A 6,016-nucleotide genomic window follows, 5' to 3' on the forward strand; every position below is an offset into this window, starting at 1 on the left:
ACTTAGGAGAACTTACTCAACAATGATTGGGCACTCAGGGTGCTCACAGCATTGGGCTTCGCATCAGAGGGGAAGGAACAGCAAAAAGGTGATCCAGACGCTTAGAGGCCTTGGAGTCAGCAAATCCAGCTCAGCCACTTAATAGGCATCTGGACTTGGACAAAATAGCTGATCCCTCCAAGTCGTTTCTCATCCATAACAAGGAGGTAATACTTAACTGAAAAAACAAAAACAAAAAACCAAACAAAACCACAGAAGTACCAGCCAGGTGCGGTGGCCCACGCCTGTAATCCCAGCACTTCGGAAGCCTGAGGCGGGTGGATCACGAGGTCAGGAGTATGAGACCAGCCTGGTCAATATGGTGAAACCCATCTCTACTAAAAATACAAAAATTAGCTGGGCGTGGTGGCAGGCGCCTGTAGTCCCAGCTACCTGGCAGGCTGAGGAAGGAGAATCGCTTGAACCCGGGAGGTGCAGGTTGCAGTGAGCCGAGATTGCGCCACTGCACTCCAGCCTGGGTGACAGAGCGAGACTCTGTCTCAAGAGAAAAAAAAAAACAAAAAAAACAACAGAAAACAAAAACCCAGAAGTATTCAGATAGCTCCCTAATCTTTCCACCCCAATCACCATGGGTCTACCCGACATCTAACCCACATTGCCAAGTCTTCTCCTGTTGTAATGGAAGAGTCCTATCAAAGGCCAGTCTCGCCACTAACCTTCAGCTCTATCTAACCCTCCCCACCTCTCGAGCTAGCCCTTCCCTAAATCATTCTCTTTCTCTGCTGGATCACTCTCACCAGCCTGTCATTCTACTCCAGTATCTCCCATCTTCGAAACCACCACTACCTGCGAGCAAACGCGAACCTCTCAACCCCACCTCTCTGCAGTTACTGTCCATTCATCTCCATTCTCTTCACAGCAAGACAGAGCGATTTACCCTTTATCCTGACCTCCTGGGAGTTCATTCCTCAATGTGCTCCAGCAGGCTCCGTCCTCCCTATTCTGCTGCAGCAGTTATGCCAGGGTCACCACCACTGCTGAATGTAGTGGACTATCCCCACATTATTCTACCTTAAAAAAAAAAATGTACAGACGGAGGTCTTGCTACGGTTGCCCAGACTGGCCTTGAACTCCTGGCCTCAAGCAATCTTCCAGCCTCAGCCTCTCAGTGCTGGGATTACAGGCATGAGTCACCGTGCCTGGCAACATATTTTGCTTTTAACAGCATATGCCTTAACCAGTGCCTCTTATGCCTTTCCCACAATGCCTTTCTGCCTTGGCTGCAGGGACCCCATACTCTTGGTTTTTGGTCGTTCCTGCAAGGCAGGTAATTCTCAATCACCCTTGCCGGCTCCTTCTTTAGCCCTCTCGTCAGAGGGCCCCAGGACTCTGTTTTGGGTCCTCTACTGCACTTCCTATCTACACATCTTCCCCGGGTTACCTGATAAGGTCCCACAGCTCTAAATCCCTTCTCTGGCTGGTGGCTTTCTGAACCGTTCTCTCCAGCTGGAGCTGTCTCCTGAGCCTGAGCCGCAGACTCGTGTGTCTCTTCACGTGGTGGTCTGACAGGAACCTCAAGTGAAAACTTCCAGTCCAAGCTCTTGATCCCTCCTCCTAAACACATGCCTTGGCATCTTCCCCGTCTCAGTAAGCACAGCGCCACCATCTACCCTAGTATGCTCATACCCCCAGCCCTCTCTGCTCCTGGCTCCTCCCACGCAGTGGTTCTACCTCCAAACTGCTTTCAAATAAATTCCTTCTCCAGCCACTGCCACCCACTTGGCTCAAGCTGCCCTCGCACACTATACTGTCTCCACCTGTCTCTGTGCCTCTCTTCTTAGCCCTCGGCAGCTGTTCCCAAAAGGGGAATTCAAGGAATGTCACTGCTTGCCCCAAACCCTTTCCTCCTAAACCAGTGGAAAACTGAGATTCCCTGCAGGGCGGCAGGGCCTGGTAACCTGGCCCCGCATCATCAACTTCTTTCCAGTCCACTCTTGCCCTTGCTCATGATGCTTTAGACACGTCGGCTTCCTTTCAGTTCCTTGAATAGATCGAGCTCTTTCCCACCCCAGGGCCTCGCACCCACTACTTCTTTTGTTGGAAAACATTTCCCCCAGAGCTTTGTAAGGCTTTCTGTTCATTCTTTGGCTTATCCCCCCAAATGTCACTTCCTCAAAGGGACCTTTTTCTGACCACAACACTTAAAAATGGGCACCATCAATACAACTGCTTTCCTCAAAGCATCCATCACAATAGGCATTATTCATTTGTTTTCTTGTCAATTGCCTCCTTCTCTCTCTCCATGACGAAGTAAGCCTCCCAAGGGCAAGGATCTCGTCTGCCACACTCGCTGCTGCACCTCCACAGCATACAGTAGCGCCTGGCACTTAGTTGATAGTGAATACATCGTTATGGACTGACCACCCATCTAACAGGGGTTTTGTGAGAATTAAATGAGAGCATACGTGAAGAGCACAGCATGGCATACTGCCCGTTAGCAAATCCACAATACCTATGGCCATTATTATCTCCATCGTTGGTGATTCGTGGAAGTTCTGGGGAATCATGTGAACCTGCGTATCTGTGACTCACGCGTATTTTTTTCCTAACACAGGGTATCTGCTTTGTTTTTTTGAGATAGGTTATTGTTCTGTCACCCAGGCTGGAGTGCAGTAGCAGATCATAGCTCACCATACCCTTGACCTGGGCTCAAGGAATCCACCCACCTCAGCCTCCCAAGTAGCTGGGACTACAGGTGAACGCCACCATGCCTGGCTAATTGTTTTATTTTCTGTAGAGACGAGGTCTCACTGTATTGCCCTGCCTGGTCTCAAATTCCTGAGTGCAAGCAATCCTCCTGCCTCGGCCTTCCAAAGTGCTGCAATTACAGGCGTGTGCCACCACACCTGGTGAGTGGTGTTTCTATCAAGCTTTTGTTCTTGATGGGTTTGGGGTTTCATTTCTGCTAAGTTATAAAACCAGAATAAAACTCTGGGAAGTGGCATTCGCCTCTACTGGGGCAAAGAAAAGCCATTAGATGGGAATCAAAACCATTTGTTCTGAAGCTTGGAGGCAGAACTGTTGGCACCAAGCAGTCCAGGTCTTCTCAGGAGGCTCAGTGCCAAAAACACACAAGAAGGAACAGCGATCCACGGCATGAGGTTTCGAGTTCAGTCTCTGGAAGCAGATGGCTAGCTCTAATTCTGTCTGGGGGCATGACACTGATGAAATTATTGGTGTGCTTCCATTTCATCATCTGTAAACTGGAATAATGGCGACATTTGGCTCAAAAGTTTGTAAGTATAAAATGGGTAATCTACGTAAAATGTTCCTGGCGTGCAGCAACACATTTTAATTATTACAATAATCTACAAATAGGGAGTGGGACAAAAATATTTAATGACCACATGCCAAATAGACTTAAAAATAGATTGCTTTCCGAGTTTAGATGTAAAATGAGGGTATGGCAGGGCTGGGGCCTGGGAGGGGTCCCTGGGGAGCTCTGAGGGCAGCAGGGTTGCTCTTGCCAGACCCTCACTTCCCTACTTGGGCCTCCTGACTCAGGTCCTCCTGGAGACTTCAGCTCTCAGGGAAGTTGCAGAAAGAAGTATTAGCATGCCAGGGGCCTGGATGGAAGAAAGGACTGCCACACAGCCAGGCAAACAACTCTCTTGGAATCAATCGTATTTTTTCTTTTCTGTTCTGGCTGGAGAGAGACCACTGGGCTTTTGAGGTGGTTTTGATTTGAGGGAAGAAGCACCGTCACCTCTCTAGTGCTGTTAAGGAGGCACTGAACCCTAGCAGGGCAGTGAAAATGAAGAATTAAAACCAGGTCTAGGGATTAATATCTAGAATATATAGAGAACTCAATAACATAAAAATCCCAAGCAACTCATTTTTTAAAAAGGGGTAGAGGATTTGAATAGACATTTCTCCAAAGAAGATATACCAGTGGTAATCAAGCATGTGAAAAGATGCTCAACATGACTGATCATCAGGGAAAGGCAAATCAAAACCAACATGAAACAACACTTCACATTCATTAGGATGGCTACTACTGAAAATAACAGAAAACAAGTGTTCGTGAGGATGTGGAGAAATTGGAACCCTTGTGCGTTGCTGGTGGAAATGTAAAATGATATAGTTGATGTGGAAAACAATATGGCATTTCCTCAAAAAAAAACTAAACATAGAATTACCATATGATGCAGCAGTTCTACTTCAGGGCATATATACAAAAGAAGTGAAAGCAGGGACTCCACAGAATTGTACACTAGTGTTCACAGCAGCACAATTCACAATAGCCATAGGGTAAGAACAATTTGCGTGTCTATCGATGGATGAGTGGGTCAACAAAACGTGGCTTATACACACAATGGAATATTATTCAGCCTTGCAAAGGAAGGAAATTTCTGACACATGCTACAACATGGATGAGCCTTGGGGACATTATGCTGAGTGAAATAAGCCAGTCACAAAAGGACAAACACTGTATGATTCCACTTATATGAGGTACCTAGTCAATTTAACAGAAACAGAAAAGAAGTGGTGGCCGCCAGGAGTTTAATGGGAGAGGAGAACGGGGAGTTGTCATTTAACGTGTACAGAGTTTGTCTGGCAAGATGAAGAGCTTCTGCAGCTGGATGGTAGCGACGACAGCACAGCAGTATGAATGTCCTCAATGCCACGGAACTGTACACTGAGAAATGGTGACGATGCTAACTTTATGTGTATTTCACCATGATTTTAAAAGAGCCCAGTGTTTATTATCAACCTCATTGCAAGAGGAGCTTTGTTCAAAATTTCAGGTATTTGTTCAAAAGATTTATTTAATGAACATCTGTTAGTTTCTAAGCCCTATGTTTAGTGCTAAGGGAGAGGGGAGAAAGGAAAGGCCTTAAGAACCTCACACTTCATCAGGAGAGAAGGGGAGGAAGGTAAGCTGAGAAAAGACATGAGAAGGATCTGCATTAAAAAAAATTCCTGCCAGGCACAGTGGCTCACGTCTGTAATCCCAGCACTTTGGGAGGCCAAGGTGGGCGGATCACCTGAGGCCAGGAGTTCGAGACCAGCCTAACCAATATGATGAAACCCCGTCTCTACTAAATATACAAACATTAGCCGGGCATGGTAGCATGCGCCTGTAATCCCAGCTACTCGGGAGGCTGAGGCAGGAGAATAGCTTGAACCCAGGAGGCAGAAGTTGTGGTGAGCTGAGATCGTGCCATTGCGCTCCAGCCTGGGCAACAAGAGCACAACTCTGTCTCAAAAATAATTCTTTTAAGGGGCAGGCTGGACTCGAACTCCTGGGCTCAAGGGATCCTCCTGCCTCAGCCTCCCATGTAGCTGGGACTATAGGTGCATGCCACTGCCCCCCGCTAAGATAAGGATCTTAATAAATAAAGGTGGAAGATGGATGAGAGAACATCTGCACAGGGCTTGATGTGCACATCATCACACCAAACAGAATTTAAGAGAGGAAACTAGATTTAAACACAACAGGCTTGGAAGAAATTGGGGGGTTGATTCATTAATACCTGTGGAAAAGAAAATCTTTAAAATCGTAACAGAAGGAATAGGGTAGAGATAGAAGAAAAGAAACAAGAGAAAGTTGGCTGCTATAAAGAGACATCTAAAATAATTCTACAATAAGGGAATACTAAATACTGCTAAAATACAATAGTGGAATTAAATTCACCACAGAATCACCAGTTACAGCCAGCATCACCTGAAATCCATTTTCCAGCAAGGAAGCTGCATTTTCAGGACCTTCTCTGTTATTCACACCATGACTTTCTTTTCCACAACCAGTTAGGACTTTTGCCACAGACAACCTGGTGGGAGGCTCGGGTCAGTGTCAGTGTCTGAGGCCAGCTGAGTTAGAGGAGGGTGACTAAGAAGAAAAGGAGACAACTGGGAAGGATTCCAGGCCCAGGGCCATTCTTGCTCTCTGCTTGTGCACATTACAGGCTGTTCTGAATATTAAACGTGACATTAAAAAAGATGCCTCACTCCC

This window comes from Macaca mulatta, chromosome 5 (assembly GCF_049350105.2).
Source record: "Macaca mulatta isolate MMU2019108-1 chromosome 5, T2T-MMU8v2.0, whole genome shotgun sequence".
Lineage (NCBI taxonomy): Eukaryota > Metazoa > Chordata > Mammalia > Primates > Cercopithecidae > Macaca > Macaca mulatta.